A 13,273-nucleotide genomic window follows, 5' to 3' on the forward strand; every position below is an offset into this window, starting at 1 on the left:
GATGGATTCGGCAGACGCAATCTGCATTGCATTCTTGATGCGATGGTGAAGGTGCGCTCCCAGGACAGCTGCACTAAGTTCCAGTCTCGGCAGTGTGACGCGCTTCAAAGGTGCAACGCGAGACTTCGACGCTAGCAGGCTGATTTGCACTTCTCCCTTCGTGGTCTCACAGCGTACGTATGTGCATGCTCCGTAGGCAGCTTCGGAGGCATCAGTGAAAGTGTGAAATTCTACCTTTGAACGTGGTAAAAGTACATAGCGATTAGTTTTATATTCAGCTAAAGCTTGCCAATCACCTTGAATTGCTTTCCATTTTTGTAGATTTATTGCGGTACAGGTTCGTTCCAGCCGGATTTCAGCAACCATAGCTCCTGCATCAACATTTTTGCTCGTACAAGTATCGGTGCGATCACCCGAGTGGGTCGTACATTTTTGCAATGTTGGATAATATCGATCGCATCGTTGAAGAGGTGTCATCGATGCCGACATTCGAATCGAAGCATAGATCATCGGTTTTCGGGCTTCCACGAGATGCCAAGCGCCTTGACCGTTTCATTGGGTACGAAATATAGTGATGATTGCGTGCCAGTATGGTCAGCACTCAGACCGGAAAGCACACCAAGCAAGTTAGACGTCCACTTGCGCAATTCAAATCCTCCCTTGGCAAGCAACTCGGACAACTCTCGCCGCAGAGCAATAGTCTCTTCCATGGTGTTGGCACCACCGATAAAATCATCTACATAAAAATTGTGCTGTAGGGCCCTGGAAGCAACAGGATAATTGGCACCTTCATCTTCTGCTAGCTGAAGTAGTGTCCTAGTAGCAAGGAACGAGGACGGAGAAAGTCCGTAAGTAACTGTGTTCAGTTCGTATACGTGTACAGGTGTGTATGGCGTACAGGTGAAGCGAAACAGTACTCGAACTAATCGGCGATCATCTGGGTGTAGCGCAACTTGCCGGTACATTTTTGCTATGTCACCGACCAAGGCGACCTTGTATGCACGGAATCGCAGAATTATGTCCAGTAGGTCATCTTAGGGCAACAATAACTACAACAATAGGGCCAACACAAAGTATATCGTTTAAGGAATAGCCTGAGCTTGTCTTTGCCGAGCCGTCGAATACTACCCTCACTTTTGTGGTGGAACTGGATGCCTTAAAAACCGGATGATGCGGCAGGAAGTAAGCATTTTCGTCGTCAGAATCATTTCTTATCTGAGACATGTCATACTTAAATTGCCAAGCTCCAAATACTCTTTCATGAACTTGTGGTAGTCGGATTTGAGCTGTGGATTCCGTTCCAACCTCCTTTCCAGCAACTCAAAACGGCGAAGTGCAGTTGCTTTAGACAGGCCAAGCTTTTCATTGAAATCAGGCTGTCTGGGTAGACGCACAATGTACCGACCCGAATCGTCTCTTTGGGTGGTTTCTTTATAAAAGGATTCGCATCGCCGCTCATCGGGAGAGTACGCTTCTTTCATAGTTAGCTCCTCTAGCTTCCAAAAGCGTTCCATAGAATCCTCCAGAGAGGCCATGCAGATGATTGTGGATGCAGTGGTGCAATCGCTCGACTGTGCAGGATCTTGAGGAGCGGTGGGCCCAATCATAACCCAACCAAATACGCTATTCAACATTGTCGGAAGGTTTGGAGCAATTTTGTGTTGATTTACGTTCACAAAGAATGAAGCGTAATGACGAGCGCCAAGAATGATGTCGATTGGGGATGATTTGTAAAATTGTGGATCCGCTAAAACGATTTCAGTCGGTATATTCTAGCTGCGAGTACAAATATCATGCGGGCGGCAAATCAGCTATCACCTTGTCAACAATCAAAAATTCAACACCCAACTTGAAATCTGCTGTTCTCGAGGCGATCGTAGCTCGCACCGATTTTTTCACCGTTCTGGTGGAGAAACCTGCCCCCTTAAGGGTTATATTTACAGTGTCATTTCGCAATGCTAACCTCTGAGCGAGCCTGCTGCTCATTAAATTAGGCTGCGACGCACTGTCCAAAAGTGCACGAACAGGATGCACAATGCCATGTGCATCAACAACATTCAATAGTGCAGTCTGGAGCAATACCTGCGAAGGTGCTTGTCTAACTGCAGCTAAAAAACTACGTTGTGTGTTAGCCGTTGGATCGTTAGTGTTGTGTGCTTGGTGTACCGGTTCATCCCACGCAGCTAGCTGTATGGGTGTAGTGGTGGAAGTGCCGGGAGTGCTTTGTGAGTGTAACATTGTGTGGTGTGCTAAATTACAGTGGCGACATTTATACTGCGAGGAGCAATCTCGAGCTCTATGATTGTCCCGCAGGCAATTTAGACATAACCGCGCATCAAGCGCTGTTCGGTAACGTTGCGCAGGATTCATGGCAAGGAATCGCTGGCATTTTATGATAGTGTGCGGAATGTTGCATAAGTGGCATCTGTTGTTATCACGATCAGTTGTGGCAAAGCTGGAGGTGCGGGTAAAATTATTACGTCTGGCATAGGATTGTGTTTCATCATTTAACGTCTCAGATTTGTTTACTAACAGCGTTTCTAGAACTCTCATACGGCGATGTAAAAATGTAATGAGTGCTTCATAGCTGGGATTTTCATTGTTTGACGCATGCTCTTCCCAATCGCGTAGTGTTGTTGTTGGCAATTTTGTACACAACAAATGTTCCAAAATGCTGCTCCATTCATCTGTTTTTTCTCCTAAATGGCTGAACGTTTTTTTATGCCGCTCGAATTCATCGACCAACTGATGCAATGCCGTTGCGCTTTCTTTCCTAGCCGGTGTGATGCCAAACATAGCCTGCAAGTGACGTTTCTTAAGCAGGTATTCATTTGAGTATCTTTCAGTGAGCATTTTCCAAGCCAGTGTATAGTTATTTGAGCTTATCGTTATCGAAACCGTCGGTGGTAGATGCGACCAGTTTTCTTCCGCAGAAGACAGGATGGAAATCGTCTGTTGGACGACATCAAGGCCGAAATGGTAAACGATACGATAAAAAATTTATGCGGATGAAGATTTCGATCGTCTGTATGCCTTGGTCGGTCCAGAAATAAGCCGCATGGATACAAATATGCGAGAAGCGATCACGGTCCAAGAAAGGCTTTTAATAACATTGCGGTATTTGGCAACGGGGGAGACATTTGCAATACTTGTTTCGCGTAAATATGTTTTTTTTTTGTTACAGCGGTCCGATTGGAGACGGTAGTGGCGTCGGTCTTTTCTATGGCAGCACCGTGGCAACATCGAATCTCATTCAAACCGTCTCCCCGTACGCAGGACTGATAAAACTTTTTCGGACAAAAGCAAGTGAAGAGAAGTCAGCAATCGAAAACGATGCAAGAGCCGAATGTTGAATGAATTAAAATGACATGTTTGGATTTTAATGAGTATTGTATAATTTTAGGTTTCTAAATCGTCGATTGCCAAAATTGTGAAGAATGTGTGTGCCTGTTGAAACATAAACATTTGCGGAGCTATGTAAAGGTATGTTTTTGTAAATATTTTTATTATTTTTTATTATATTAGAGATCCCACCCCAGCATCGTCTGCCGCAAACGATTTGTGGCATCGTTCTGTTGCTCGGGGGGTAAATGGTTTAACCATGCCCCCACCCACTGGCCAAACATGGAGAAATAATTTCCATCGCTGGGGTGGGTGCTGGGCTTGGTGCTGGGGTCGGTGCTGGGGTTGGTGCTGGGGTTGGTGCTGGAGTTGTTGGTCCTCGGATTGGTGCTGGGGTCGGTGCTGGGGTTTGTGCTGGGGTTGGTGCTGTGGTTGGTGCTGTGGTTGGTGCTGGAGTTGGTGCTGGAGTTGTTGGTGCTGGGATTGTTGGTGCTGGGATTGTTGGTTGCGGCGGAATTGAGGAATAGGAACAAGAAGGGATTGGGTGGGCTTGGGTGGAGGTGTGTTGTTCTAGGTCGTCATCGAACTGAAAAGAGAGATAAAAAATAATGAGATAGCATAATCAAAAAGTTGCAAAATAAATAAGGTTGCATTTATATCCAACGACGAGCAATACATATGAGTTAAATTTATGAAATATATAATTAATTTATCTTTGTATGTGTTATTATCATTTCAGATGCCGTCCACAGCAGAAGAATGGAAGGAGAAATAAAAAAAAAATTGAACAAAGGTGGAATTTTCCGCATGCAATTGGGTCCATTGATGGCAAACACGTACAAGTGGAAAAGCCTAGTAATAGTGGATCAGAGTATTACAACTATCAACATTATTTCAGCATTGTATTACTTGCGGTAGTAGATGCCGATTACAGCTTTTTACATGCAGTTATTGGAGGAAAAGGTGGAATATCTGACGGAGGTGTGTTTAAAAACACACGCTTGTACCAGAGGCAGGAAAACAACAGTTTGAACGTTCCGGAACCTGAACCACTGCGAGTTCCATATGCAATGCGAGTACATTACTTTCTTTTAGGCGATAAAGCGTTTGCTTTTACCAGGTACTGCATTCGACCATTTGGAGGCATGCATGCGGAAGGGACAATTGAAAGCGTTTTCAACAAACATCACTCTCGTGCTCGAATGATCGTTGAAAATGTGTTCGGGATTTTAGCCAACCGTTTCCGCATTTATAAAAGCCCGATTCTGCTAGAGCCAGAAGATGCTAAAACGGTTATTATGACAACAATATATCTCCATAATTTTCTTCTTCTTCTTCTTCTTCTTCTTCTTCTTCTTCGGTGAGTGAGGATGTATTTACCCACTCTATATTTTAACCTGACAGTTGTCATTTGGTTTTTTTTATGTTTTTTTGTTTTTTTTTTCTTGCCTTCATTTTTGTCTTTCTATGCTATTTTGTTTGTATTTTTTAAATTTCTATTTGATTTTCCTTCATGAATTTTTTTAATTTCATATCCTGATTTTTGTTTCCATCTTTCTTTTAATCTATCAAATGTTATGTCTCCTCTATTTGTTTCGTATGTTTTGCAGTTAAAAACCATATGCCGCCCTGTATTTTGTGTTTGGCATATTTGGCACACTCCTGATTCTACTAATTTCATTTTGGCCAGCCAAAATGGTGACAGGTCGTGTCCTGTTAACAATTTGTTTATTGTTCTCACTTCTTCCGGGTTTATGTCAATATCTTTTTCCCACGGTATCATTTCAATTTTTTTTTGAAATACCTGGAATTTTTCTCCTTTGTTTTGACATTGTTCCTCGTACCAGATTTTGTTTTCTTTATCATTTCTATTTTGTATCTTTCATACGCATCTACCAATCTTATTTTGTTTTCTGTTGTTATATTTGAGATTGTTCCTTCTTTGGCTAATCTATCCGCACATTCGTTTCCATCTATTCCTACATGTGCGGGTATCCACCATATTTTTGCTTTTAATCTATTTCCTATTCCTATTATATTGTATATCGTTTCTTCAATTTCTTCCTCATCTTTGGCTTTTTTCAGGATATCACAGCTTGTTAAACTATCCGTGTATATTGTTGGTCTCTCCATCTTTAGTTCTTCTGCCATTTTCATAGCTATTTCAATTGCTGTCAGTTCTATGCTTGCTATGCAAGCTTCGTTATTTGCTTTAATGCTATGATACCAGTTTTCTTGTCCTTTCTGTATGTATATTCCTATTCCGTTTTTTTCTTGTTGTTTACTTCCATCTGTAAATATGTTGTTTCTTTTTTTCATTTGTTCATTTATGTTCTCTAATACTATTTGTTTCGTTACTTGGTTATTCCTATTTTTCTTCTCTTCTATCTTGTTTTTTATGCTGGTATTTATGCTTACGTTATGTTCTATGTCGTTTATTTACTTATGGCTATGTTTTGTATGGTAATTCTGTTCTCTTTAAATAATTGTTGTTGTGCTGTTAATGTTTTCTTGTTTGTGTTGTTTCGTACTGCATTCAACAGTTGTTCTCTTATTATGGGGCTAACTGTGTAAGCTTTGGTCATTTCTTTGTTTGCTATATATTTACACCTTATTTCTAGTGGGATTTCTGCTTTTATGGCATGCAGCGAATTAATCGGGGTTGTTTTGGTACATCCTGATATTTTCCTTAGGGCCGTATTGGCTATAGTACTTATTTTCTTTCTGGTGTTGTTTTTTGCATTTTTTGTAATCGACGATGCGTTCTCGAGTATACTGCGGATTGTAGCTCTATATATATTCCTTGCTTTATCTGTTCCTAATCCTCGATTTTTCCACACAGCACTTTGAAGACATATAATCTGTCTCTTGCCTTATTTTTTATATCCTCAATATGTTTTTTGAAGTTAAGTTGTTTGTCTATAGTTATTCCCAGATATTTGTATGCCGTTACGTTTTCTATTTCTATGTTATTTATTTTTAATCTGACTTTCTGTTTTGTTTTGCCCATTATCATCATTTTTGTTTTGTTTATGTTCATTTCTAATTTTAGTTCGCTTATTGCCCCATGGAATTCTATTATACCTCTTTGGAGTGTTCTATTTAATAGTGTTATATTTTTTATCTGCAGCCACTATAGCAAAATCATCCGCGTACTGTATTTGTCTAATCTTTGGTATTTTGTTTATCCTATTATGTATTTTTCTTGTATAAATATTAAATAATGTTGGGGACATCACGTCACCCTGTGGCAGTCCATCACTGACTAGTTTTTTGATTATTTTTTTATTACATTCTAATTCTATGGTTTTTTTTTAAATTGACTAATCCAGGTTATTATTTGGCTATTCATGTTTGTCTTGACGAGTTCTTCTATCAGTATTTTTAGTTTTACGTTATTATATGCGTTTTCGAGATCTGCAAAGATAATACCTATTTTTCTTTTTGTTTTTTTCTTTTTTTGTATCCAGTTTAACAAATAGTTTGCGCACATTTGTGTTGATTTATTTTTCTGAACCCAAAGGATCTGTCTGGTAGTATTTTGTTTATTGCACAGTGTTTATCTATTTTTTTAGGACTGCCGAATTGCCTACCTTCATGATTGTTTTGATTAATGATATGAATCTGTAATTTTCTACCCTTGTTTTGTCCCTGTTTGGTTTTTGTATGCCTATAGTTTTTATTCTTTTTAGCTCTTTTTTTATTTTTCCTTTTTCCCACATCTCGTTTATTTCGTACCTTATAATTTTAGATGTTTCTGGGTTAATGTTTTTCAGCATTTCGTATGTTATTTTGTCTACTCCGGGAGCTGATTTTTTCTTTTTGGTTATAATTTTTTCCCACTCTTCTTCGTCTATTAGCTTGTTTTCGTTTATGAATTCAGGTATGTTTATTGATTCAATATCTATTTTTTCATTTTTCCCATATGTTTTTCTGAGAAGTTCTCTCGCCGATTCTTCGTTGTTATGAATTATATTTTCTTCTCTTATAATTTCTTCCTTACCATCTAACTTTTTAACTAGCCTCCATAGTTCCTTTGTCGTGGTGTTTTTGTTTTTTTTTCTATTGAGTTTTTGTAGAATTCTTTTATATTAAATTTTATTTTTCTTTTTAGTACTGCTTCATTTTTTTTGTACTCTATGGCATCTTTTATATTTTTTGTATTGTTGTATATTTTTCTTGCTGTATTTCTGTTTTTTAGTGCCGTTTTAATATCTTTATTCCACTACGACTTAGGCTCATAATTAACCTTGGTTATATTTTGTTTAATTATTGTTTCTATTTTTTTTGTTATTTGGTTAATTGTTGAAATCTTAGCTATTTTAAGGTTTTGCAAGTTTTTAATTACTTTTCCCTTGTTCAGTTGTGTTCTTTGTTTTTTCTTAGTCTTTTCTTTTATGCATGCTTTTATGATCCTGTGTTTGCTGCTTCCTACATGTTGTTCTATTATATTTTTTTCTATCCTAGTAAATAAATCTTGTGTGATTATGGTCAAATCAATTGAAGTGTCCTTCTTGTTTGGATCTTCTGATATGCATGTGTTTTTTTCAGTTTTTTAAAATTAAAAAGTTTGTATAATCAAATTCTTCTATTAATTTAGTTCCTTTATTATCGATTTTTTTGTCTCCCCAAAATGTATAATCTCCCATTATAACTGTTCTTCTGTTGAATATTGAGTTGATTTCTTGTGTTACTTCTGTTATTTCTTGTAGAGTTGTTTTTGGGCTCATGTATATCGATATGATATTTATAGTACTTTCTATTAACTCTATTGCTACTATTTGTATGTTTTTTATCCTATTTCCTATTTTTATTTGTTTAAATTTCATACCCTTTTTTATGATGATTGCGCTTCCGCCATATCCATCTTCTCTGTTTTCTGTAATAATATTATATCCTGTTATTTTTGTGTTATCTTTTTCTTTTATCCATGTTTCTTGGATGCATGCTATGTTGATTTTCTCCATTTTTATTATGTGTTAGAAACTAACAAAGAAACCGAATTTTTTAGGCTTAGGCGGGGTGCCAAAAAATTAGTTTTTATTTTAGGCGTTTTGTGGCTTGCTCTCTCGGTGAATTCGTTTTACTGAAAGGGGCAGAAACTGCCGTTCGTTCCCTATTTAAACTATTTTTTGTCCTATCTGCGATGCGCTTATTATATGCGTTATTATATGCGTTTTCGAGATCTGCAAAGATAATACCTATTTTTCTTTTTTGTTTTTTCTTTTTTTGTATCCAGTTTAACAAATAGTTTGCGCACATTTGTGTTGATTTATTTTTTCTGAACCCAAAGGATCTGTCTGGTAGTATTTTGTTTATTGCACAGTGTTTATCTATTTTTTTAGGACTGCCGAATTGCCTACCTTCATGATTGTTTTGATTAATGATATGAATCTGTAATTTTCTACCCTTGTTTTGTCCCTGTTTGGTTTTTGTATGCCTATAGTTTTTATTCTTTTTAGCTCTTTTTTATTTTTCCTTTTTCCCACATCTCGTTTATTTCGTACCTTATAATTTTAGATGTTTCTGGGTTAATGTTTTTCAGCATTTCGTATGTTATTTTGTCTACTCCGGGAGCTGATTTTTTCTTTTTGGTTATAATTTTTTCCCACTCTTCTTCGTCTATTAGCTTGTTTTCGTTTATGAATTCAGGTATGTTTATTGATTCAATATCTATTTTTTCATTTTTCCCATATGTTTTTCTGAGAAGTTCTCTCGCCGATTCTTCGTTGTTATGAATTATATTTTCTTCTCTTATAATTTCTTCCTTACCATCTAACTTTTTAACTAGCCTCCATAGTTCCTTTGTCGTGGTGTTTTTGTTTTTTTTTCTATTGAGTTTTTGTAGAATTCTTTTATATTAAATTTTATTTTTCTTTTTAGTACTGCTTCATTTTTTTGTACTCTATGGCATCTTTTATATTTTTTGTATTGTTGTATATTTTTCTTGCTGTATTTCTGTTTTTTAGTGCCGTTTTAATATCTTTATTCCACTACGACTTAGGCTCATAATTAACCTTGGTTATATTTTGTTTAATTATTGTTTCTATTTTTTTTGTTATTTGGTTAATTGTTGAAATCTTAGCTATTTTAAGGTTTTGCAAGTTTTTAATTACTTTTCCCTTGTTCAGTTGTGTTCTTTGTTTTTTCTTAGTCTTTTCTTTTATGCATGCTTTTATGATCCTGTGTTTGCTGCTTCCTACATGTTGTTCTATTATATTTTTTTCTATCCTAGTAAATAAATCTTGTGTGATTATGGTCAAATCAATTGAAGTGTCCTTCTTGTTTGGATCTTCTGATATGCATGTGTTTTTTTCATTTTTTAAAATTAAAAAGTTTGTATAATCAAATTCTTCTATTAATTTAGTTCCTTTATTATCGATTTTTTTGTCTCCCCAAAATGTATAATCTCCCATTATAACTGTTCTTCTGTTGAATATTGAGTTGATTTCTTGTGTTACTTCTGTTATTTCTTGTAGAGTTGTTTTTGGGCTCATGTATATCGATATGATATTTATAGTACTTTCTATTAACTCTATTGCTACTATTTGTATGTTTTTTATCCTATTTCCTATTTTTATTTGTTTAAATTTCATACCCTTTTTATGATGATTGCGCTTCCGCCATATCCATCTTCTCTGTTTTCTGTAATAATATTATATCCTGTTATTTTTGTGTTATCTTTTTCTTTTATCCATGTTTCTTGGATGCATGCTATGTTGATTTTCTCCATTTTTATTATGTGTTAGAAACTAACAAAGAAACCGAATTTTTTAGGCTTAGGCGGGGTGCCAAAAAATTAGTTTTTATTTTAGGCGTTTTGTGGCTTGCTCTCTCGGTGAATTCGTTTTACTGAAAGGGGCAGAAACTGCCGTTCGTTCCCTATTTAAACTATTTTTTGTCCTATCTGCGATGCGCTTGGCTGACAGTTCGGCGGAACCCTACAACGGTTACAACATTGTCCCCCGAGCGAGACGCTTTTGATCTAGATCGCTTGTATCGTCGTCTAGCTGCTATTTCAACTGTCAGCCTTGTTTACTTTCCGCTATGGAAAACGTGGTCGCGATCGATTATTCCCGTAACACAGTCTGCGGTTTTGTGGTAAGTACCATTTCCTTTTCTAAATCTAAAACGGCTATTTTGTGCGCAGGTCTTACGTACGTTCCGCAACCCGTAACAACGGTGGCCTGCCTAACTTGCTCGTCCTTAGCATGTACGACAGAGGTCACACGTCCTTTGGGCCAAGAGTTGCGAGGGAGGGTGTTATCGACTACGATCACGATGTTCCCTTCCTGGATAGGTTGCACCGGCTGGAACCACTTCGTCCGACGAGTTAGCGTTGGTAAGTACTCGGCCACCCACTTTCTCCAGAATATATCGGCATTTAGTTGAGCAGCTTTCCAACCCGATTGCACGGCGGCTGGTCCCTCACACGGCGGAATAGGTGGTTTGCTTCCGTTCGAACTCCCTAATAGCAGGTGGTTTGGGGTGATCGGTCCGGACATCTCGTTATCCAGTGGCACATACGTCAACGGTCTGGAATTAAGAATGAGCTCTATCTCTGTGAATGTTGAACCAAGTACCTCGTCTGTCGGTCGCCGTGGCAGGTCGAGTTTGCCCAGCACCGTTTTTACTGAACGAACGAGCCGCTCCCAGCATCCTCCGAAATGTGGGGCTCTCGGCGGGTTGAAGGTCCACTTCAGGTTCGGTCCGCAAAACTCAACCATCAGCTTCTCATGGTCGACCAGTTTCAGCGCCTCATCCAGTTCACGCGACGCTCCGACGAAGTTGGTCCCTCGGTCACTGATGATCTCTAGCGGTGATCCGCGCCTGGCTATAAACCTACGGATAGCCATAATGCACGACGCTGTGTTGAGGGAATGTGCTATCTCTAGGTGTACAGCTCTGGTCGTTAGGCAGGTGAATATCACGCCCCTACGTTTCTCTACTCGCCTCCCGACTGCTACGAGGAACGGCCCGAAATAGTCCACACCTGTGAATGAGAAGGATAGCCGACCAATCGCCAAACGTTGTCGAGGTATATTTCCCATCCGTGGAGGATCCGGACGCGCGTTTTTCACCTTGCACCATTGGCACAATCTTCTTACTCGACGGTATTCCCCTAGTAATCTGGGTATGTAGTATTTCGACCGCAATTCGTTTATCACAGTACTGTGGTTGCCGTGCTTGTATATTTCGTGGTACTCCTGCATCAGCAAATACGTACCGCGGTGGTTGCCAGGAAGAATGATCGGAGTGCGAGTTTGTTCGCCAATGTCTGCGCACTCGGAAAGCCGTCCCCCGAGTCTAAGAACTCCGCGACTGTCGACTATAGGAGAGAGTTTATAGATAGGGCTATTTTTATCAATCGCTTTCTTCCATGGGTGAGTTTTCCCGCTCGGTCTGCGAAGACACTCGATCTCACGCGCATAAGTTTTACGCTGAATGGCTCGATAAAGGGCGGCTTCCGCTTCTGCCAGCTCCTCCTGAACGAGTGGTCCCTTTCTTGCGGCGTCCTTAGCTAAGCAACGTCGTGTGTTCATGACGAAGCGGATGACAAAACCAATCGAACGTAGGACGCGCTTCCATCTGGAGAAACGATCGAACAGGATGAATTGTTCAATAACGCGGTGAACACTTACTTGCTTCCTTATTTCTTCCGTCGTATCTTTCGCAGGTGTGTCATTTGCTGGCCACTCTGGCTCCGGTTTCCAAAGAAAGGGGGGTCCACGAAGCCATCGACTGCTCTGTGATAGGTCCGGGACTTGAGTCCACTTAGTGCCGTCGTCCGCAACGTTAAGCTTCGTCGGGATCCACCTCCATTGCTCGACGTTTGTCATTTCGAGGAGTTCGCCAATACGGAACGCTACAAACTGGTGGTATCGGCGAGAATCGGACTGTAGCCAGCTTAACACATTACGGGAATCTGTCCAGAAGATCGTCCGATTTACAGATATCCTGTGGCTCTGACAAATGGTGTTAGCTAGTCTGGCTCCGATGACTGCTGCTTGTAGCTCGAGTCTGGGAATAGATAAGAATCTTAGTGGTACAACGCGTGTTTTAGACCCGACGAGAGCACATTCGATCTTTCCATCTTCTTCGAAACGCAGATAGGCTACTGCGGCTGTTCCGTTTTCGCTCGCGTCGCATAGTACGTGCAATTGTACATCAGATCGTGTTGAACAAGTGTATCGGTAGCACCTAGGGATAAATACTTTTTCGACCTCAGGTAGCACTCGCAGCCACGTTGTCCATTTCTCCTCTACCTGCCCGTCTAGTACCTGATCCCAACTGTATCCGCCGCGCCATACTTCTTGAAGGAGGACTTTTAGGAACATTATAAAGTGTCCTAGCAGGCCCATCGGGTCGTATAGACTCATTTGAGTGCGAAGAATCTCACGCTTCGTTGCTGGCTTTTTTCCCATTAGCAGATCGAGATCATACTTAGGGGATAATCTGAAGGTGAACGCGTCCGACGAAGTATCCCACCACATTCCTAGCACCTTCTCAGTAGTCGTACCGCTTCCCATGTTGACATTCTTTTCATTTCCTGGCGTCTCTTGTAGTGATGCTACGACCATCGGTGAGTTCGAGACCCAGTTACGTATTTCAAACCCTCCGCAAGCGTGGATGTAGCGGACCGTTTTTGCTAATTCACTAGCTTCTTCTTCTGATTCCACGCTTGCCAACATGTCATCGACGTAATGTTCATCTTTTATGCTTTCCACGGCTCGAGGGTATTCGGCTTTAAATCTGTCTGCGTTAAGATTCTTGACGTATTGTGCGGCGCTCGGTGAACATGACGCTCCAAATGTCATCACGGTGACGACGTAAACATCCGGATCTGAGTATGGATCGTCGCCTTCCCAAAATATCATCTGGCTCCGTTGGTCTTCCTTGCTAATGTTCACTCTATGAAACATTTCTCGGA

Source organism: Anopheles merus, unplaced genomic scaffold (assembly GCF_017562075.2).
Source record: "Anopheles merus strain MAF unplaced genomic scaffold, AmerM5.1 LNR4000143, whole genome shotgun sequence".
NCBI classification, from domain to species: Eukaryota; Metazoa; Arthropoda; class Insecta; order Diptera; family Culicidae; genus Anopheles; species Anopheles merus.